Source organism: Leptopilina heterotoma, unplaced genomic scaffold (genome assembly GCF_015476425.1).
Source record: "Leptopilina heterotoma isolate Lh14 unplaced genomic scaffold, ASM1547642v1 Lhet_45, whole genome shotgun sequence".
NCBI classification, from domain to species: domain Eukaryota; kingdom Metazoa; phylum Arthropoda; class Insecta; order Hymenoptera; family Figitidae; genus Leptopilina; species Leptopilina heterotoma.
The window spans coordinates 3363663-3388952 of NW_025111086.1; the positions used below are offsets into that span (position 1 = coordinate 3363663).

A 25290-nucleotide genomic window follows, 5' to 3' on the forward strand; every position below is an offset into this window, starting at 1 on the left:
ATATTTCATACACATAATCCTTGATATATGCGAGGACACCGTTTGCGCAGAAGCAAAGCTCGAAAGTAGGAAACGTTCCTCGTGTTCCAAGTTGGCCAGTTATGAGTCAGTTACTTAGTGGAATAGTTCGTGACGAAGAAATATACTCTTTTCACAATATATATATGTATACATGTATGTATGTGGTTGAACAAAGAAAAGTGATTCCCCAACCCAATGATATATATACATGTAACATATAACAATAACTGTAAAGGGAAAATGAAGCTTTTCCATTATAACATAACCAACGCTAACAAATATTAGAATCACATCAATCATAAAAGGTAACAACAGTCTTATTAAAACCATTTTTTATTGAATTTTAGCCTCTAAAAATAATGTTTACTTTCAGCCTATAGTATTAAATCGTTTACACTTTCAGCTTAACTTTTGACTAAAATTGTTTGTTTACACTAAAATCGTTCTTTGAATTTTAGTCTGTAAAAAATAATTCTTACTTTCAGCTTAAATTTTGACTAAAATCGTTTACACTAAAACTATATGTTCTTGACCGAATTTTAGTCCTTAAAAAATAATTCTTACTTTCAGCTTAAATTTTGACTAAAATCGTTTACACTAAAACTATATCTTCTTGACCGAATTTTAGTCCTTAAAAAATAATTCTTACTTTCAGCTTAAATTTTGACTAAAATCGTTTACACTAAAACTATATCTTCTTGACCGAATTTTAGTCCTTAAAAAATAATTCTTACTTTCAGCTTAAATTTTGACTAAAACCATTTACACTAAAAATTGTTTTTCGACTAAATTTTAGCCAAAAATTTAATTTTATAATTAAAGTCGGTATTTTTACTGCTAAGACTGAAACTATATTATAGTTTGAAACATTTTGATATATGATTTTAAGAAGCAGGTTTCTGATTTTGTTTTTTCTGTGTAATTTTTGCGCACGTGTTTTTAACATAATTGTTTGGTTATCAACAAAAGCAGGAATAAACAAGTGACTATTTTTGTTATTAAAATTTTTTTGGAACAAAATATGTTTATGGTAATATAATATTGTTAACGATAAATACCTTTGGTCTGATGAACTCCTATATAGGCAATTGATTGAATTTCTCTTCGCGGTTTGCATCTCTTTTTCTTGTGTGTCAATTCATGGAAAATCTTTAAAGAGGACTAATTTCTTATCAAAGAATTCTTTATTCGCTCTTTTTCTAATTTTATTTTTTACTTTTAAAAACAAATTGTATGAAAAGTATATGTATTTGCTTTACTCCTTGAAATAATGTTTGCAGTTCAGAAAAACAGTTCTTCCCTTTTCGCAAGCCGTCATCTGGAAAAATACAAAATCAACAAACACATATTATTAACATTTCTATAAATTCTTTATTCCTTATAAAAGTAAATTTTTTCCGTATGATTTTCTGGTAGATTAATATTTTAATTATTCTTTATAATATTGTTTGGTAATTCTTAATGAATTTGGTATCAAATTTGACAGAAATTTTGGTATTTGATGCAAACTTGGATATCAATTAGGTTCTAATTTTAGTATAATTTTTTTATCTAAATTTTGCTGCCAATTTTAACGAAGATTATGTCATCAATTTGGTTCAAATTTTGGTACCAATTTCAACCAAATTATAGTGTCATATTTGACTCAAATTTTGGAACCGTTTTGAACCAAATTGGTATCATATGATACCAAAATTAAATTTAAATTTTGATCCAATTTATACCAATTTAATCGAAATTGGTATCATATTTGACTCAAATTTTTGTACCAAATTTAGATCAAATTTTACTTAAATTTTATTCAAATTTTATACTCAAATTTCGGTACCATTTTTGACCCAAATTTTGAATATCAATTTGATCCAAATTGACATCAGATTTGACCCAAATTTCGGTACCAATTTAATGGAAACTTATATACTTTTCGGTACCAAAGTCATTTCAAATTTTTTGGTAACATTTTTGATTCAATATTTGCAACCACTTTGATCCAATCTAATCAATTTGACCCAAGCTTCGATACCAATTGCGGGCAAAAAAATATTGGTACCAATTTGATCCAAACTTTGGTACAAATTGTGGGCAAACAATTTTGGTATCAATTTTGATCCATTTGGTATCAATTTAAATATTTATAAAAATTAATTTAATTGTTGACAAGAATTTTAAAAAAATTTTTAAATAATTCATTTCATTTGAATAATTTTATGCAAATTCTAATTTGAATAATTGAATTCCATAAGAAATTTTTATTATTCATGAAAAGAATTGAATTTTTACTAAAAATTTTACAAACCATTTTTTAAATAATTGAATTCTGTTTGGAAATTTGATGAAAATAGTAGATATTGAAAATCATTGAATTGCGAAAAGTTTTTAAAAATAATTAAATTTTACAAAGAATTCTATTCAAATTTTTGACAATAATTGAATGTCTGTGTGGAATTTTACTAAATTTTTTTTTTGAAAATAATTGAATGAATGATTATATTAGAATTTTTTAAAATAATTGAATTTCCAAGAAAAAATGTTTTACTTTTAAAGATAATTGAATTCTTGTGATGAATACACACTAAAAAAAAAGTTTTACTTTTAGCCTGTTTTCGAGGCTGAATTTAAGGTGTAAACGGAGTCAGACTTTTTTTTTCCTGTGTATTGTTATTTATGAAAATAATTGAATTTTGCAAAGGATTTTATTAAAATGCCTCATCAGAATAATTGAATTTTTGGGAATAATTTTGTTAATTTTCGACATAATTGAATTCTTGGGAAGAATTTCATTAAAATCTAAAAAAAATAATTGAATTATTTTAAAAAAATTGAATTAAAATTGTATTTTAAAATAATTGATTTCTTTCGAACAATTTTATTAAAATATTTGAAAATAGTTGAATTCCTGCAAAGTATTTTATTACTTTTTAAAAAAATTGAATTCCTGTAATGAATTTTTATATATTTATGAAAATAATTGAATTTTAAAAAAGAATTTTATTAAAATTCCTTAAAATAATTGATTTTATGGAGAGAATTACTTACAAAAAATTTGAAAATAATTGACTTCCTTCTACGAATTTAAAAGTTATTTATGAAAATAATTGAATCATTGCAGCGAATTTTATTATTTTATTGAATAATTGAATGGTTCTTAAATTCCAATTCTTTCGTCAAGTTTTAATAAAATTTTTAAGAATAATATTATTGAATTTTTCGAGGAATTTACTTAAAATTCTATTAAAAATATTAAAAATTCTGCCTTGAAAATAATTGAATTCCTAAATGAAAACTTATATTTATGAAAATAATTGAACGTCTTCGTAGAATTGTATCAAAATTTTATTTAACAATTAAAATTTTTTGATAAATTCTATGAAAGATATTGATAATCATTGAATTACAAAAAACTTTTGAAAATAATAGAAATTTTGCAAAAAATTTTATTTAAATTTTTTGAAAATAATTTAATTATTATTTAAAAAAAAAATTGAATTAAAATTGTATTTAAAAGATTTCTTTCGAACAATTTTATAAAAATATTTGAAAATAATTGAATTCCTGTGAAAAATTATAATATTTTTGTAAATAATTGAATTCCTCCAAAGAATTAAAAGAAAAAATTTTTAATAATTTTTTTTCGAGGAATTGAAATTAAATTCTTAAGAATAATTACCTCGAGCAATTCCTGTAAAATTGTATTAATAATTGAAATCCTGCGATGAATTTTATTATTTATGAAAACAGAAAATAATTGAATAGTTGCTAAGAATTTTATTCAAATTTTCAAAAATAATTGAATTCCTTGAGAAGAATTTTATTATTTATGAAAATAATTGAAAAATTTTATTAAAAATCTTTAAAAAGAATTGAAAATTTCGGTGAAAAATTGTTTATTTTTGAAAATAATAGAATTCTTCGTAAGAATTTTAAACATTGTTTTAAATAATCAGTTTTTGTTGAATAATAAAAATTTGAAAAATTTATTTTAAATAATTGAATTCTTGTAGAAAATTTTATTAGTGAAAAGAATTGAATTTTTCTATTAAATTAATTTAAAATAGTATTCTAAAAATAATTGAAATTCTTCGATGAGTTTTATTATCTATTAAAATAAGTGAATTTAGGATGAATTTTATTATTTATGAAAATAATTCTATTTAGGATGAATTTTATCAATTTTTTTTCTAATATAATTTTTATCTAATAAATAAATAAATAAATAAATAAATAAATAAATAAATAAATAATTGAATTCTTTTGCGAAATTTTATAAAAATACTAGATATTGAAAATAATTGAATTTCGACTATTTTTCGAAAATAATTGAATTGTTTTAAAGAATTTGATTATAATTTTTGAGAATATTTTTTTGATTCCTTATATTAGAGAATTTAAAAATTTAAATTAAAAAAAAAATTTTTTTTTTATTTTTTTTTTAAATTTTATTTAGTGAAAATTCTCAAAAAAAAAAAAAAAAAAACAGAAATAGTAGCTTTTAGTTGCTGAAATCTAAAAATAGTAGCATAACGTGAAAAAAGTAGTAATAAATAGTAGGTTTGAATTTTTTGAATTAGAAATTAAAATTAAAAAAAAAAATTTTAATTTAAAATTGTTAAAATACAAGTGAAGCGGAGTCATTAAATAAAAGAAGATATATACAGTTTCTTCGGAAAAATGAAGAAAAATCTAAAAGAAGTGAAATAAAAACTCGCGTATTGAGTTAAAAGTCGAGTTCTCGCGCTTGGGCTTAATGTTAAGCGCGAGTTACATAATATTACGATTACAGATAAGAGGTGGGAGGTGCTTATCTTTGCTTACGGCTGTCACAGCAATTACGCAGCACTAATAATGTCCCATCAATCTGTGCCATGAATGTCTCCATAATGCGGTGGACGTAACAACTTGAGAAATACACTATTCACACATATATATACAATTCATTTATATTCTCTCTCCCTCTCTCTCCTACTACTCTCCATATTCAATTTTCTCTATTCTACAATAATTTTTCTCTCTCTCTATATTCAATTTTTTTCTATTCCACAATTTTTTTTTTCTCTACAAATATATTCAATTTTCTCTCTATATGAATTTTCTCCTTTTCATTTTTTTTCCTTTTCGTATACATTAAAATATTATTTATAGAGAAATATTCCTCAATAGTCAAATAACAAATAAAGAAGCACATAAAAGTAAAATCTAACATTTAAAAATTTTATCTCCTATTCTCTAATTGCAAAATTACTATTAAATAAAAATATTAGAGACGTGGTGAAAAAATATATTTTCATTTATATTTATATACATATATAACACTGAAAAAAAATTTATTTGATTCAAATAATTTTAATTGATTATCAATTAAATATTATCAAATAATATTTATTGAAGTCAATTCAATAATAACAATTAAATAATTAAATAAAAAAAAAATTTTGTTTTTAATTAAAAAAAAATTTTTTTTAAATTCAAATTTTTTTTTTAATTTATTCAATTAATTAATTAATTATTAATAATTAAATTAATTTATTAATTTAATAATTTAGTTAAATAACCAATATTTGAGGAAAATATGAACGAAACCATTTAATTGACTCGAATAAATATTATTTGATTCAAAGTAAATATTTAATTAACACTATAGTCAATTAATCGTTTATTTGAATCAAATCAAATTTTTTTTCATGTGTAAAAAATAGTTTTTTTTGTGCCAATGTTTCATCGTGAAATTATATAGTATAGATCGTTCGTGTAATAAATGCATTGTTCATGTTCACTCGTATATAAATCGAAGTTTTTTTTTTTTTTAAATACACAACAAGGACGCACAAAAGAATATATAATAGACGATGATTATTAATGCCCGCGCGATCGAAAAGCTCAAAGACGATTAAACTTATAAAATGCGTGGAGAAGACATGATACATGATTTATTAGAATGGATCAAATTTATTATTCACATTTATAGTTTAGTGCGCTTTGAATTTATTTTTAATTCAAACTGATTCATATATTTATAATCCGCATAATATAGCTATTCGTTTGTGCCATTTTTTTCATATATTGATTCATTTTGGTGAATAATAATATTAATAAAAAAAATATATATAGTATTCTGCTCGATTATTTTATTTGTCATTTTTTTTTCACTTTTAGGTCATGTTAAAATGAATATATAGTTTTTTTCTTGTAAATAATTAAATTATAGTCAAATTTGACTACTTTTTAATTTATTTATTAATATAATTAAATTACTAATGATGGAATAAATAATTTACTGATTCAAAAGGAAAAAATTAGTAGAAATTATTTTTAAATATTTTTTAAATTAAATTAGTAGTAGTCGACTAATAAATAATTTACTAATTGTTGAGGAAAAAATTTAGCAATGATTTTACTAACAATTAATTATTTTTTATAGTTCAAATATGTAAGTTAATATGTAATTTTTTTAATTTAATATCTAATTTTGAATTAGTAATAAATGTTTACTAATTTGAATTAGTGACTAACTTTTTGCTTTTGAATTAGTAAAGTTTACTAACAATTAGTAATTTCTACTAATTTTTTAGTAAAATCTACTGATTGACTGAATTTTTCCATTAAATTAGTAAATTTTACTAATAAGCAGTAATTTCTGCTATTTTATCAATAAAATTGACTAATTCAAAAGCAAAAAGTCAGTAAATTTTACTAATTAATTAGTAGAAACTACTGTTTATTAGAAAATTTATTAATTCAAAAGCAAAAAGTCATTTTTTAAATTAAATTAGTAAACATTTTTATTAGTATAATATTTATTAGTTTGATTTAGTAATTTACCTCTAGTTTTTGAATTAGTAAATTTTACTAAGAAATTAATAGTCATAACTACTAATTTTTTGCTTTTGAATTAGTAAATTTTACAAATTAGTCGAAATTACTAATTAGTAATTTCGACTAATTTTTTGCTTTTAAATTATAGTAAATTTTACAATTCATTAGTAATTTCGACTAATATTTTATTTTTGAATTAGTAAATTCTATTAATAAATAGTAATTTCTACTAATTTATTAATAAAATTTTTACTAATTCAAAAATAAAAAGTCAATCAATAATTTAAATTAAAAGACATTTCCACTAAGTTAAATTTAGAGAGTATAGTAATAATGATGACTATTATAGTAATGAATAATTTTTTTACTAATAATTAGTAATTTTTTACTACCAATATTTATTCAGTTTCTACTAATTATTATTATTTTTTCTACTAATTATTATTATTTTTTCTACTAGTTGGTTCTTTCTATTAATAATAATTGGTTATTTTGTACTAATACTTATTAACTTTTTACTAAAAAATCGTTTTATTTCTTAGTAAATAGTAATAGTAATTGAATTTAACAATAAATACTAAATAGTAATTTGTAGAAATTTATTAGTAAACTTTTACTTTTGTTTTACTTTTGTAAAGTAAAGTTTTCTAATTTAAAGTTAAAATGTAATTTACTACTTCAAATTAGTAAAAATTTTTAATAATTTAAATTCAGAGAGAAACAAAGTATCTATATAATAAATTATTAGTAGAAAGTAACTAATTATTAGTAGAAGGTAACTAATTATTAGTAGAAAATTACTGATTTTTTAGTAGAAAGTATGAATATTACTGATTATTACCAAAAAATTATTAATTACAAAATTACTAATTATTAGTAGAAAATAACTAATTAGAAAATTACTAATTATTATTAGAAAATAACTAATTGGAAAATTATAATTTTTAGTAGAAAATTACTAATTATTAGTAGAAAGTAACTAATTGTTAGTAGAAAATAACTAATTGTTAGTAGAAAATAACTAATTATCAGTAGATACATAAATAATTATTATTAAAAAAACTAGTCACATTTTAGTAATTTGACAATTCCCAAAAATAGACATTTTACTATCAAATTAGTAGTTTTCAATTATTTTTAGTTCTTTAGTAGTATTTTGTAATTTTTAAATAATTTTTACTAACTTAAATTAGTGACTGATTTTTTGCTTTTGAATTAGTTTTTACTAATAATTGGTAATTTCTACTAATTTTTTAGTAAAATCTACTGATTGACTGAATTTTTCCATTAAATTAGTAAATCTTACTAATAAGTATAGTAATTTCTGCTACTAATTAGAAAATTACTAATTATTAGTAGAAAATAACTAATTGGAAAATTACAATTTTTAGTAGATATTACTAATTATTAGTAGAAAATAATTAATTATTAGTAGAAAATAACTATTTAGAAAATTACTAATTATTAGTAGAAAATAACTAAAAAAAAGAATCAATATACAAAGGAATGGTGAAAATTTCCTCTAATCTGATTTAGTGGACTTTCCACAACATATTCATATTCAAATTTAGAGAGAATATTGAAACAGTAATGATTGATATTGACTAACATTATAATCTCAATATTAACACAGAGTCTCTCTCTCTCTATATATATACAAAAATAAATAATAAAATCAATAATTGCACGTCTATTATTTATTTGTTTACCTATTTGCATATATCAAATGTGCATAAAATATATTTTAAAAAAACAGTATTTTTGCAGACATCAATTATTTATTGAACATACCCCATATATTTGTTATGAAACTAAATATATAAAATTACCAGGTGTATTAAATCGCTTATTGCCGAGTATTAATAATATTTTAATAACTCGCTGATTATATGAATTTATGTAAATAGCCAGTCTCACAGACTTGTTTTGAATAGAAAAACAATTTCGAGATTTTATTTTGAAAATAATCGCCGTCGCCTATAAGTTATATATACTATACAACATATACATACATACCATACATATTTCACTGTCAAAAAATAATAGTCTTCTTTTGACTAAAACAACTCCAAATGTTGACTAAATTATTTACAGAAGGAAAACCGAGGAAAACTGACCTAAAGTTATTGTTTCATTTAATAAACCAACTTTATATACCCAGGTGGAAATGTTAACGTTAGTTAACGTTAGCTAATGCTACTAATGTTAGACTAACATTAACTAACGTAAGACTAACGTTAACTAACGTTAGGCTAACGTTAGTCTTACGTTAGTTAATGTTAGTCTAACATTAGTAGCATTAGGTAACGTTAACTAACGTTTATTAATTAATTAATTAATTAATTAATTAACTAACGTTAATGTTAGTCTAACATTAGTAGCATTAGCTAACGTTAACTAACGTTTATTAATTAATTAATTAATTAATTAATTAATTGATTAACTAACGTTAATGTTAGTCTAACATTAGTAGCATTAGCTAACGTTAACTAACGTTTATTAATTAATTAATTAATTAATTAATTAATTAATTGATTAACTAACGTTAATGTTAGTCTAACATTAGTAGCATTAGCTAACGTTAACTAACGTTAGTTAATTAATTAATTAAAACAACTTTACGTCAGTTTGTAAATCTGTAAATTTAGTCAATATTTGGAGTTGTTTTAGTCAAAATTAGGCTAAAATATTAAATACATAAAATAAATTATTTTTATTTTAAGCCCAAAAATGAATTGAATTTAAGAAAAAAAAATACTTTAAGACTATTTAAATGGTTTTTACAGTGCGTTTATATATAAGCAATTTGTTGGGGAAATTTTTTGATTTATAACGTGTCTTTATTCCATAGGATCATTTTTTTAATAAAAACGTATAGATAGATATAAATGATGGTTATATATATAGTGATAGCTCGTTATTTCTGTCCTTCTATAAAATTGACTGGTATGAAATAACGGATCTCTTGCGACCTCTGGCATAGTAAGCATTACGACACATACTGCTTCCATGCGTGCACGCGTTCACGTTTGTACTTTATTTTATAAATGCCCGCACATATATACATAAAAGTACACACATGTACACAAATATACACAAATATACACAAATATACATAAATATACACAAATATACACAAATATACACAAATATACACAAATATACACATATAAAAAAAATTATATAGATATACACATTTATATACAGATATAGGCACATATACACAAACATGTATGGTACATGTATGTGCGACCAACCCACTTCACCAACAATGTCCTCATTACATATCTACATCAACTCTTGACAGTGTTAATTATTAACGAATCGAGATATAATATATATAGTTTATATGTTCTAAAATTCCCTGTGAAATTCAATTTTTATTTCATTATTTTCAAGTATTTATAGTGTATATTTTGAAGTAATACTATTTTTAAAAAAATTAGTATAGAATTTTTTTTTATTGTAAAAAGATTTCACTATACTCTTACAGACTTTCTAAGGTATATCAAAATTGAGACAAAAAACAAATCAAAATTTTTTATAGAAAAAAAAAAAATTTTGAAAATTTTTTTTTTTGCAAATTTGGCATCAAGTTTGAGTTTTCTTGTCAAGTTGATACTTTCAAAAAAAAACTGTCACTTTAAGAAGTTAAGACCTTAATTTTCAAGGCTAAAACGCAAGTCAAAAATATGGTTCCAATTGAAACGTATTTTTATAACCAAAACTGAACTGAAAGTATAAAATTTATTTTTACATTAGAAAAATTTGGCTCTACTTGAAATCTAATATAAAAAATCTAATACGAAAAAATAATCAACTAAAAAATATGTTGTATTCAATATTTTAAATGTGGAATCAGTTGTAATATATCCCGAGTCTTTTCGAGTTAAACTGTAGCTTACTTCCGCTGATAGTATACCCTTTCCTGTGGGCATACGCATGTATTTACCCAGCAAGGTTTACGTCACTTTTAAAATGAGCATTAAATTTTGCACCCGAATGCAGAAACAGTGAATTTTAGAATATTTTTTAGTCCAAATTAATACTGAAAAGCCGTTAGCAAAATTAGGCAAAAATTTTATTATTTTCAACAGAATTTTTATCTCTAATCTAAATAAATATTTATTCAGTGAATAAAATAAAAATAAATAAAAATAAATAAAATACTACTAATTTATTAGTAAAATTTACTAATTCAACAGCAAAAAGTATTTTTAATTTTTTACTAATAAATTAATAGATAAATTAGTAAAATTTACTAATAATTCAAAAGCGAAAAGTCAGTCACTAATTCTAATTAGTAAACATTTTTACAAAATCAAATTTAAAGAGAATTGAACTTTTCTAATAAGAAATTTTGTTTCTCTACAATTTCAATTATCCAAGGTGATACTTCAGAATAAAATTTTTCACTTGAAACAAAATCTATTGAAAAATAAATATTTTCGCCAACAATTACAAATACAATGGCATAAATCTGTAAAAGTTGAAAGTAAATATTCTAACTTTGACATTATAGTGACGATAAAAGAAGTTGAAGAATGTCTTTTCATATTCTAATTCTGCTTTATAGTCTCTCTCTTCTTTTGAATTAATGTTAACTTTAATAAAATTATACACGACAATAGAACCTACAGAATATAATTGTTTTTTCACTAATTGTTTTTTTTTTTTTTTTTTGTTAATTTTTAACAGCTTTATTGCATTTATTATATTATATATTAATATATTATTGTTATTATTATATTTATTATAATAATTATAATAAAATTCACTATACGTGACATGGAACAAAAATATGTATTATGCATATTTTTACTAAAGAAAATAAAAAAAAAATTATTAGTAAAAATTTTACTAATTAATATTAGTACAATTTTTAATAATTTTTTTCAGTCAAGTAAAAAAAGTTTTTATACATTATTTAAATTATATGAAAAGATAACAATTTGATTAATAGTGAATTTCGGTTTATATATGAAATCGACAAATACCACAAGATACTATCGAATTTTACTTTACAAAACAAAATTTCTTATCTAAGATTGATAAAAGAAATGATAAGATGCATATAGGTAGTTAATGACAAAACTGATAAACTTTCGTTTATAAAATCCACGTGGTCTCGCGATTCGGGAAAATTATATTCATCACGACTGTAATATTACCATCGCGATGAAATTGAATATTAAATTAATCAAAATTACATTAAATAACATTAAATTCGCCAGTGGATAATTTTTATTTTGTATTATTTTTTTATTAATTAAATAATTATTCATTACCAGTAGGAAATTAGTCATCATTATTAGTACCTACTCTCTAAATTTAAATTAGTAAAAATGTTTACTAATTAGAATATTAGTGACTCACTTTTTGTTTTTGAAATAGTAAATTTGGTTTTAATAAATTCGTATAAGAAATTACTATATTTATTTATTACTAAAATTTACTAATTGAAAAGCAAAAAATTAGTAGAAATGACTATTAGTAAAATTTACTAATTCAAAAGCAAGAAATTAGTAGAAATGACTATTAGTAAAATTTACTAAGTCAAAAGCAAGAAATTAGTAGAAATGACTATTAGTAAAATTTACTAATTCAAAAGCAAGAAATTAGTAGAAATGACTATTAGTAAAATTTACTAAGACAAAAGCAAGAAATTAGTAGAAATGACTATTAGTAAAATTTACAAAGCCAAAAGCAAAAAAGCAGTCATATGTTATTAATTTATGAATTAATATATTTCAAAAAGAATAAATTGCGTATTTTGTAAAAATTAATGCGGAAAAATGATACTTATGAAGAGTGAATGAAAATATTTTTCATGATTGCATCGAGTTTCGTTAAATTATATACGTTAACGAGAAATGCAAACGTTCAACATATGTATATAATCAGCATTTTCTTGCATCAGCATTTTAACCTTTTCTATACACGCTTTTTTACACTCTAAAAATGTCGATTTCACATTTACGTAATAATTCTTTTTTTCAACAAAAAAAAAAAAACAAATAAATAAATAATTGAAAAATTGTCTTCTTATTATTATTTTTAAAAAAAGTCACTTTTATTTAATAAATGGACAAAGAAAAATTTTAATCAGTTTAATACTCTCGGTATATGATTATACTTTTAAATTAATATGCAACCAGAGAAAAATTTATTTCAACCAAACATATTTTATTTGAATTAAATAAAATTATATTTGTCGCAGAATCTACTAAATTATTTATTTGTTTTAAATAAAATTTTTATTCAACACAAAATAAAATTTTTATACTTGAACCAAATTATTTATTTGAACCAAGTAAAATTTATTTGGAACAAGTAAAATTTATTTGAAGCAAGGAAAATTTATTTGAACCAAGTAAAATTTATTTGAACCAAGGAAAATTTATTTGAACCAAGTAAAATTTATTTGAGGCAAGGAAAATTTATTTGAACCAAGTAAAATTAATTTGAACCAAGGAAAATTTATTTGAAGCAAGTAAAATTTATTTGAGGCAAGGAAAATTTATTTGAACCAAAGTAAAATTTATTTGAATCAAATAAAATATTCAGCATAGTCTCTGGGTGTATTTACACCCAGACAAAAATTTTATTTAAACGTACATAAAAAAAAATTCTAAATTTGAATCTAAATCTGAATCGAAAATTTATTTTTATTTTCACAAAAGAAGGAAAAATAAAGTTGTAAAATTTTCAGGAAACAATGTATTTAGAATCTAGACAAAGAGAATATTTGTTTTATGTATAAATGGATACACACACGCTTATTATATATGCTTTCTAGCATAATACAATAAATTCTAGAACATAATGTCCATTTGTAATCTAAATCGAAATAAGGTCTAAACATGTAATTATATATAGGTATACGTATACATACTCGAAACACACGCATATAATTAAAATGAAATTATGTTTATGATTGACATGGTTTATAATGTGTCAAGACCGAAAAAAATTGATGTTGGCATTTCCTTAAGGTTTTATATATACACATGAACATAAGGGTTGCGTGCCTAAATGTGTGTTCACATGTACATATGCATACTCGTTCTATATATGTGCCATGTTCATAAAGTGCATAAATAATATTATTATTACTTTATTATTTTGCATTATTTTTATTTTATTTTTTTATTATCACTTTTTCATATTTTAATAATTTTTTTTATGATTTTTATAATTACTTATTCTTTTATTATTTTTATTATTACTTTTTTATCATTTTATTAGAACAATTTTATTTATTTACTCTCTACATATGAATTAGTAGAAATGTTTACTAATTTCATTTAATAACTGACTTTTTGCTTTTGAATGAAGTTTTACTAATAAATAAGTAGAAATTACTATTTATTAGTAGAAATTACAAATTTGAACTGGTAACTGACTTTTTGCTTTTGAATAAGTAAATTTTACTATAACAAAATAGTGTAAACTAGTTTTTTTTTTAATTTGAATTAGAAAATATGTTTACTATTTTAAATTGGTTACAGACTTTTTTTTGTATTTAATGACTTTTTGCTTTTGAATTAATCCATTTTACTAATAAAATAGCAGAAATGACTATTTATTAGTAAAATTCACTAATTTAAAGGCAAATTTCAGTCAATTTGTAGATTTTACTAAAAAAAATTAGTAGATTTTACTAAAAAATTAGTAGAAATTACTATTTCTAAATAAAATTTACTAATTCAAGAGCAAAAAGTCAGTGACTAATTCAAGTTAATAAAAATTATTTAAAAATTACAAAATACTACTAAAGAACTAAAAATAATTAAAAACTACTAATTTGATAGTAAAATGTCTATTTTTGGGAATTGTCGAATTACAAAAATGTAACTAGTTCTTTTAATTACTTTTTTAATATAGTAATTATTTATGTATTTACTGATTATTAGTTATTTTCTACTAACAATTAGTAATTTTCTACTAACAATTAGTAATTTTCTACTAATAATTAGTAATTTTCTACTAATAATTAGTTACATTCTACAAATAATTAGCTACTTTCTACTAATAATTATAGAAACTTTTTTCTCTCTAAATTTAAATTTAGTAAAAATGTTTACTAATTGGAATTAGCGACTTACTTTCTGACTTTAAATTAGAAAATTTGAATAATAAATTTGTAAAAATTACTAGTTACTATTAAATTAAATTACTACTACTACTACTTAGTAAGAAATAAAACGTATTTTCAGTAGAAAGTAAGTAATTATTTGTATAAACTAACTATTATTAGTAAAAAGAATTATTTAGTAGGAAAAAAAATATTTATTAGTAAAAAGAATCATTTAGTAGGAAAAACTAATAATTATTAGAAAATGACTAATTATAAGCAGAAAATTACTAATTATTACTAGTACCTACTCTCTAAATTTAAATTAGTAAAAATGTTTCCTAATTTTCAATTTTCGTTTTTGAATTAGTAAATTTTACTAATAAGTTAATAAAAATTACTATTTATTAAGTAAGATTAACTAATTCAAAAGCAAAAAATAAGTAAAAATTACTATTTGTTAGTGCAATTTACTAAATTCATAAGCAAAAAATTAGAGAAAATTACTATTTTTGCTTTTGAATAGTAAATGGCACTGACAAATTAGAAGAAATTATTATTTAGTGATTGACTTTTTGCCTTTGAATTATTAAATTTTACTATTAAATAGCAATTTTAACTAATTTATTAATAAAATTTACTAATTCAAAAGCGAGAAATCAGGCCCTAATTGAAATTAGTAAAATTTTTTTTCTAATTAAAATTTAAAGAGTAAATTTAACTAAAGTAGACTAAGTAGCTAATAATGAATTAGAGACTGACTTTTTGCTATTGAATGAGTAAATTTTACTTAGAAATGGTAATTTCTACTAATTTTTTAGAAAAATCTACTAATTGACTGTATTTTGCCTTTAAATTAGTAAATTTTACTAATAAATAGTAACTTTTACTAATTTGTCAGAAAAATTTACCGTCTGCCTGACTTTTTGCTTTTAAATTACTGAACTTTACTAGAAAATAGTAATTTCTACTAAATTATTAGTAAAATTTACTAACTGTCTGACTTTTTACTATTGAATTAGTAAATTTTACTAATTAATTAGTAGAAATTACTATTTATTAGTAAAATTTACAAAATCAAAACCGAAAAGTCAATCACAAATTCAATTTAGTAAACATTTTTACTATTAATTTGATTGGTTTTACTAATAATAATTAGTAATTTTTACTAATTTATTAGTAAATTTTACTAATAAATAGTAATTTCTACTAATTTGTTAGTAAGGTTTACTATTTGACGGTTTTTTTTGCTTTTGAATTAATAAATTTTACTAATGTAATTTTTACTAATTTATTAGCAAAATTTACTATCTGACTGACTTTTTGCTTTTAAATGACTGAATTTCGCTAGTAAATAGTAATTTCTACTAAACTATTAGTAAACTTAACTAACTGACTGACTTCTTACTTTTCAATTAGTAAATTTTACTAATAAATTAGTAGAAATTACTATTTATTAGTAAAATTTACAAATTCAAAAGCGTAAAGTCAATCACAAATTCAATTTAGTAAACATTTTTACTATTAATTTGATTGCTTTTACTAATAATAATTAGTAATTTTTACTAATTTCTGAAAAGTCAACCAAGACTTTACTTACAATTAATTATTTTAATTTAATTGAGATTTAGAGAATAACAGTTTGATTATACAAAAAATAATAATTATAATAATATAATACAATATAATTATATCATATATAATGTATGAGTGTATGCATGCACTTAATACACACACACACATACGAGAAGTGGACAATCCGCAGTCCGTAACACAAGTGGAGGCACTTGGGCACGAACACACAGAGAGGAAGAGAGAGAGAGAGAGAGAGAGAGAGAGAGAGAGAGAGAGAGAGAGAGAGGGAGGGAGGGAAGAGTCTCTCCTCTCCTAAGTTCTAAGAGAACAAAGAAAAAGAGCCCTAGCGACGACCAGCAATGCGGCAATGCAAAGCGCAAAGCGCTTGCGCGGCTCAATTCTATGTGAGTCAAGGACGACACGTGCGGCTCTGAACGACCTACTTATTTTCTTGTGTGCGCGCTTCGGACACACTCGCCACGAAAACCGAACATTCCCGAACCTAGAAATAGGACGCCAGCAGACGCCTGCTTAGAGAGGTTCCCCGACGCCCAAAGACTCCTCCCTTCCTTTTTTTTTTACTACTCAACATATATATACATTCTCTCTATCCAAAAAAAATTTATAACTATATGTGTGTCTCTCTCTGTGTGTGTGTGTGAGATCGAAATTGATTGCCGCATCAGAACCCCCCCCCCCTCTCTCTCTCTTGCCATATTCTTTTTACCCCTCGAATACAACGATCTAAATTTGGAACGTACAATAACTTCTTTTTTATTGTCCAGACAATTTTTTTTTCTATTTTCTATATTATTTTATTTGAATTTTATCTATTTTTTCTATTTTTACATTCTCTACTTTTTTCTATACTTTTTACTATTTTATCTACTATTTTCTACTATGCTACTTTTACTTTTTCTAATTTTTACATTCTTGGGTTTTTTATATTTTCTTTATTATTTTATTGTTTTTATTTTAATGACGTTTTTCTATTTTTTTTTACTTCTTTTATACTTTTTCCTATTTTTTACTTCCTTCTAAATTTGAATCAGTAAAAATGTTTAGTATACTTTGAAATAGTGACTGACTTTTATTATTATAAAACTGAATTTTATTAATAAAGAATCAGTGAAATTTACTAATAAATTACTAGAAATTACTATTTATTAGTCAAATTTACTAATTCAGCAGCAAAAAGTAAATTTTACTAATAAAATAGTAAAAATTACTATTTATTAGTCAAATTTACTAATTCAGCAGCAAAAAGTAAATTTTACTAATAAAATAGTAAAAATTACTATTTATTAGTCAAATTTACTAATTCAACAGCAAAAAGTAAATTTTAGTTATAAATTAGTAGAAATTACTATTTTTTAGTAAAATTTACTAATTCGAAAGCAAAGAGTCAGTCATTAATTGAAATTAGTAAACATTTTCACTAATAAATTAGTAAAAATTACTATTTACTCTCTAAATTTGAATTAGTAAAAATGTTTACTAATTTGAATTAGTGACTGACTTTTTGCTTTTGAATTCGGAAATTTTACTAATAAATTAGTAGAAATAACTATTTAATAAAATTTACTAATTCAAAAGCAAAAAGTCAGTCACTAATTCGAATTAGTAAACATTTTTACTATTTCAAATTTAGAGAGTATTAATAAAATTTACTAATTCGAAAGCAAAAATTCAGTCACTTATTGAAATTATCAAACATTGTTACTAATTTAAATTCAGGGAATTCTTCTTCTTTTGGATTTTTCATTATTTTTCTATTTTGTATTTTAATTACATTCTTCTATTTTTTACTTATTTTACTTTTTCCTATGTTTTACATTGTCGACTGTTTTCTAATTTTCAAAACAACAAATATAGAATGGAAAAACTTCTTTCTTACTTTTTTAAACAATGAAAATTGTTTGAAAATATAAGAAAGAAGTTTTTCAATTCTCTATTTTTTGTTCTAAATTAATTGAGTTTTAAAAAAGAAAATTTTGACGAAAGGGGATTAAAGATAAATATTAGTTTTGAATCTCTGATATTATATAATTATGAAAAACGTTTGTATACGTTTGCTCTTTCTATTCTTGTATTTAAATTTCTGTGTATCAAAAAAACTTTTTTTTTCTCTTTTCAACAAGAAATCAAAATCTTATTTACATTTTTGTTTTCATTCTATTTCTTCAATGAATTGAAAATGTCTATATTGAGAGAGCGAATGAAGAGTATTATGTTAAAATTTGAAAACACTTTTATTCTATTATATTTTCCCAAGTTTAGAGATTTTGTTCTTCACGTGCGGAAAAGAAATAAAGAACAGATTCTTTACTATTCGAAAAAATTTTTCTTTAATCATATTTTTAATATTTCTTAATTTCTAATTTTTTGTGTAAAAAGTAAAAAAAAAACTTTTCTTTCTTTAATTCCTTTTAAATTCTCTAAATTTGAATTATTAGTAAATATGTTCCCTAATTTTGACTTTTTTGCTTTTGAATTAATAAATTTTACTAATAAATAATTTCTACTAATTTATTAGTCAACTTCACTAATTAAATAAGCAAGAAGTAAAAATTAGGGAACATCAAATTTAGAGATTATAATAATTAATTCCAAGTTTTAATAATTACTAATTTAAATAATATTTGAAAATTAATTCAGAATTATAGGAACATATATTTGTGATTAGAGTTCAAAAATACACATACTCGCTTCCTGTTATCAAACTGTCTTTTAGCAATAGGTTTTCTGATTAGAATGTCATAAACAAATTCGTAATACACTTATTTTTTTTTGGTTATCTTGTTTTTCTTTTTTAATTTTTATATTTCACCGATAGGGTTATTAACCTTCTCGGTATCGCAGAATAACTGATTATTAAAAATATAGCCTACGCGGAAGCAATATTAATATCTACTTCTTTTTTTAATGCTCAAAGTATCGAAAAAAGTAAAAATTTATACAGATTACAAAGAAAAAAATTAGTATAAAATAAAAAGAAAATTCTATCCCGAAAGCAAATCTTAACGCTCTGAAAATTTAAATAACAGTTAAAAAATGAATAAATATTAAAAAAAAAGGAAATATTGTGATTTCTACTATATAGTAGAATAAGTCACAATATTTCCTTTTTTTAAAAGCTCATTTTTGAAACTGGTCTGAATTGTAATCCAACAAAAGTAGAATTTATTAATCCATACGAATCAAGGAAAAATATTATCGAGGCAAAAATAAAATTTTCCTTTCTTGATTCCCGCAGGAAAATTGCGCGAGGAGAAAGTTATATAAATCTTAAATATATCTACAACAAATCAGTTAAACAAAAGGGGCATACTAATCTATAGTTATAAATTGGTTAAACAATCCGTAAACATTTTACGACTTTCCTTTTACTGCAGATGAGAATATCGTGACCATTAAGGAGTTTATTTTTCTTTATTACTAAATTCCAAGTTGGGTCTTGGTAAATTTATATTGCTTTTTATCTTATTTCCAACAACGGTTCCAATCTATCTTCTCGCCAACCACTTTGAACTCTCGTAATAGTAACATTATATTATAGACAGCATAAAGAATCATTCAGTGTAATTGCATTTTACTTTTATACAATGTTTAAACATTCTTTCGCTTTTACTTTCATGTCCATTCATTTTCTTCCTCCACTTTTGACGAGAAATACATTTTTTTTTCGCCATTTTAGGACACTATACTAATGGTTTTATGAGGAGAAAATGAGCCAGAATTCTCATTGGCTGGTTTTGATGACCAAGAGAGCCATTGTGACTACTTTAGCCATCCTACTTTTGACCTGAAGGATAGTGTGCCTATTGGTCAATTTTCTTTTTGCTGTGTCACGTCCCATACCCCGGAAAGTGCAGATATGGTTTTTGCCCCAAAATGGCAGACATTATGCCATATTTTTTACTCGAATTGTGTATATTTTGACCTTCTTTACACCATAATTGCGCGTATTCTGTTGAATTCCTCTTTACTCAAAAATTTCAGGCGTTTTTACCCCAAAACTGCAGATTTTACCAACAATGAGGATTATTCTCTTCTCGATTCTCTTCTTTACCGCAAAACTTGAGGTTTTTTGGGTTTATTCACTCAAAAAATGAAGAGTTCACCAAAAATAGTGATTATGCTCTTCTTTACCCCAAAATTACAGGAATTTTGAGCTCATTTACCCCAAAAGTGCGCAGATGTGCTCTTCTCTACCCAAATCTTTTTAAAGATATTTTGCTTTTCCTCGCCTCAAAAAATACAGACATTGTGCCAATTTTTTTTTGTAGAAAAACACTATTTTTCAGAATTGGAAGAAAACATTCGGGGAAAAAATGGACTCATTTAAAGGCACTTTATAAAATCCACAATATATACCACTATGCATAGCATTTACATAATGTACATGTATAATGTATATCGCCATTTTCAAGCTTCGTGTGTACACCTCATTATTTTTTCTCAGTCAACATGCATATATATATGCAGTATGCAATATGAATATTTTATTTTGTCATATTTTATAAACCTTATGCTAGGAATTTCAATTTTCATCACACAGTATAGATATCGATAGATTTTTTTTCATTATATTCAATTTCAAACAGTTTATCCGCATTATTCTATAGTGTACTAATATTAAATAGGTTTCAAGAACTTTCTTTAGAATTTAAAATTCTTTAAAATTCAAAAATTTATACTATAGTATAAATTTTTAAATTTTTAATTTTTAAATTCGTAAATTTTTAAATTCAGTATTTTTTTATTTTAATTAAAAAATAAAATCTCTTTAATATTTCATCCGTTTATTTTTATTCGCACTTTAATAAATGTTTTTACTGCAGTAATACTGCGTATATATATGCATTTTTATTGTGGATTCAATTATTATTATTGGGACATACATTTTGTATGAAAGTTGTCAAAATGCGCGCACATTAACTAAAATATACATTTATATGCATAATTTTGTGTATTCAATTATTATTATTATTCTCGCATAAAGAACATTTCTTTGTTGTAATTGTATACACTTGACACGTAAATATATTCATTTAATTTATATTGATGCATCGTTTTATTAAAAGCAGAAAACGAGAATTAAATATCAAATCAGAAAATTGCATTGTGACTAAAAAAATTTAACCAACACCTGAACCTTTTCGCTTAAATCCTCGCACGAGATTTGAATTTTACCACTTTAAGATCAGAGTATAGATTTAGAGGAAAAAGACGTTTAAAGAGGATAAAACAATAAGTTTCTTTGTTTCTAATGTGTTTCTCTTATATATTCACACACAATTTTAAAATGTATGCCATTTGAAATGAGTTTCCAACAATTTTCCATGAATTGACGATAATGAAAAGCGCAACATCCGTTCACCTGACATTACCAGGGAATTATCCAAGTGTGAAAAGAGATAAAATCAAAGCTACTGATCGCAGTGGGACGATGATGATGATGATGATGATGCGTTCTCAATGTCCTCGAGTTTCGAACCAACACGTTTTAGTAATTACACGATGATTCTATTGCTTCTTGACTATATATATGTACACACACAGACACACACATTATAGGAAGAAAAGAATGACTATAGAAAATGGAGGTTACGTGCAGCATTGCAATAGAATATGTTTACGATTTACCCACACCCACATTTATGCTAAAAACTAAATCTTAGTTTCAGTCCATACTTTTGGGTCAAAAAATTAATATACTGTTTACATTGGAACATTTTTGATTCATGCTTTTCAGTTTCTCTAATGATATCACATAAATTGAGAGAAAAAACGAATCAAAAATGTGAGTTTTGAAAGTAGATTTATAAGTGACAGTGTTCTGTGTCAAATTGGGTCGAATTGATACAAAAACTTTGGCTAACATCTTACTTTAAACCTCTACTTTTGACTAAAATTACAATATAACATTGGAACCTTTTCTTAAATATATTGTTTGATCTAATTATTTAAAAATCCCTAAAACAGAATAAAGAAAGTCTCACACCCTTTACATCTTAAAACCAAAATTATTAAAAAGCACAGCCTATCTTCAATTTTACAACCACGGCCTAACTGTTAAACCTAAAATTCCACTTTTAAAGTAGAAATTCAGTAGAAATTCAGTCAAAGATCGAAAAATCTTTCTTAAAACAAAATTTTCTTTCAGATTGCACTTTTAATTTCCAATCAAAAGTGCAAGAAAATTTTGTTTTTTCCTGTTCCAAAAGCGAGGCCAAAACTGTATAATATGATCTATTACATGTACATAGTATTTTTTTTACGAACGCATCAAAATTCATATTTTTTTCTCTCAATTTAAACCCACACACATACATACTGGTTCTCGCGTGTATTTTTCTTCGAGGTCGAATGTGAGTTACGGAAATCGTTGTGGCGGCCACTGCGGCGTCCTAGATATACGGACCATACAGGAAATCGATAGAAAAATGGGTCAAAGTTTAGCTGCCACAAAATGCGGAACCAAGGAGAAAGAGAAAAAAAGAGAGAAAGAGAGAGAGGGTGGGGGGAAGGAATAGAGAGAGACTCGAGATTCGTTCTCTAGCCTCTTTTTTCAACACCCAAACAGACAAGATTCCCTTAAAGATGGTTTTTATATCCAAGTTGATGTGTAGGAAAACCCGTGTATATAGAGGGTCGTTTGTATCAAGAGAGAGAGGCTCTCCCCCCTCTCTCTCTTTCTCTCTCTCTCTCTCTCTCTCTCTCCTTATTTCTCTCTTTCCGTTTCTTATTTTCTTTCACTCTCTCATATTCACTCTCTTTCTTTTCTCTCTCTCTCTCTCTCTTTCTCTTGATCGAGAGAGAAAGAAAGATAAAATGAAGGAGAAAGAGAAAAAATGATAAAGTGAAGGAAAAAGAGAGAAAACGATAAAGAGAGAGAGAGAAAGATAAAGAAAAGGAGAAAGAGCGAGAGAAATCAAAAGAGAAGAAGAGAGAGAGAAAGCTAAAGAGAAGGAAAAAAAGAAAGAAAAATAGAAGGAGAGAAAAGATAAAAGAGAGGGAAAAATATAAAGACGAAGAGAGAAAGATAACTTAATAGAGAGAGAAAGATAGAGAAATACAGTCCACGTGTGTGTGAGTGAGAGAGAGAGAGAGAAACATAGGTTGAGGAGGGGAAGGGAAATGCGCGAGCACTAACCTCAAGAGTGGGGGGCGAAGTGGGATACATACTAAGACTTTGTACGCTCCCTGGCTTTATCTGTTCTCGCTCATTGCGTCGTAAGCACACACGCGCGCTCCTCGGTTTTCAAAAAAAAAAAAAAAAAAAATTTTTTTTCCAACTCTCGGTGAAAGTGTAAAAGTGATCACGTTCTCTTTTTTTCCAAAAAATAATAATTTAAAATACGTGTTTTTCAATTTTATTACAGTTAAAAGATAATTTCAAATCGAAAAATCGTTATTTAAAATTTCCCCCTTCGCGGTTTCGAGGCTAAATAACTAAAAATTTTTCCCTTTTTCGGAATATAGAAAAATTTTGTTCTCCAGGAAAAAGTATTGTAAAAATTATTTTCTTCAAATCTCAAGTAGTTTGTAGGTTTTTGGTAAAATTTTTGCTGAATTTAGTGGTTTTTTTTTATTTTACTATATTTGATTTAGTACTTCTAGTAAATTAATTAGAATTTTAACTGCATTTAGTGGAATTTTTGATAAAATTGTGTAGAATTTTCATTTATATGGAAAAATTTTACTAAATTTAGTAGTAACTTCTCTATATCTAGTAGTTTCACTGAATTTAGTAGTTTCCCTAAATTTAGTAGCATTTTTTACTAAATTTGGTAATATTTTTACTGAATTTGGTAATATTTTTACAACATTTGGTAGTATTCTTTAAATGAATTTAGTAGTAACTCTACGACGTTCAGTACTATTTTTACTAAATTTAGTTGTATTGTTACTAAATTTAGTAGAATTTTCAATTTTTTCCGAAATTGCTATTTCCTTTTTTTCAAATTAAGAAATATTTTTTTACTAAATGTAGAACTACTTTGCTAAATTCAGCAGCATTTTTACTAAATTTACTAGTTTTTAACTAATTAGAATAGTGACTTTTTTCTAAATTTACTAGTTTTAGTTAAACTCAGTAGTATTTTTACTAAATTCAGTAGTTTTTTTATTTTTAAGTCCGTGCAGTGTTTAATAAACTGAGTAGTATTTCTCCAAAATTTACTATAGTATTTTTGTTAAATTCAGTAGTGTTTTTTTTATAAGTCAATTCAGTGTTAAACTAAACTTTAAATTTTATTAAATTTAGCAGTATTTTACTGAATTGAGTAGCATTTTACTAAATTCAGGAATGTTTTACTAGAATTAGTAGCACTTGACTAAATTCAGTTAAATTCTACTAAATTTAGTAGAATTTGACTCAATTCAGTAAAATTTTACTAAATTTAGTAGCATTTTATTTAATTTTGTAGCATTTTTACTAAAGTTAGTAGAATTTTTATTAAAGTTAGTAGCATTTTTATTAAACTTGGTAGCATTTTCACTAAATTTGTTAAGTACTTTTACTAAATTTACTAGTGGTTTTACTAAATTTACCAGTATTTTGCAAAGTTAAGTTTCTTCACTCTTAGTTACGATAATTTTTGTTTAGTGAAAAATAAGTGAAAATTTTCAGAAACGATTTTTACTATTTCGGAAATTTACTGTTTTTTCGGATCCTAAATGGAAATAAACTCCAAGTTTGTGTGAAGAATAAACGTAATTTAACATAAAATTAAAATAAAGTATTAAATAAAAAATAGTAAAATACAAAATAAATAAAAACAGTAAAATATAAATAAAAA

At 23.5% G+C, this 25290-nt stretch overlaps 1 long non-coding RNA gene across 1 annotated transcript in view; it reads right to left on the minus strand.

The window, feature by feature from the left end:
* Window positions 1-779: 779 nt before the first annotated feature.
* The window catches only part of LOC122507187, a 64271-nt gene continuing 39760 nt past the window's right edge, over window positions 780-25290 (minus strand). The window contains exon 3 of the long non-coding RNA XR_006302096.1: window positions 780-1339. This is a non-coding gene — a long non-coding RNA (uncharacterized LOC122507187). The remainder of the gene's footprint in view (window positions 1340-25290) is intronic.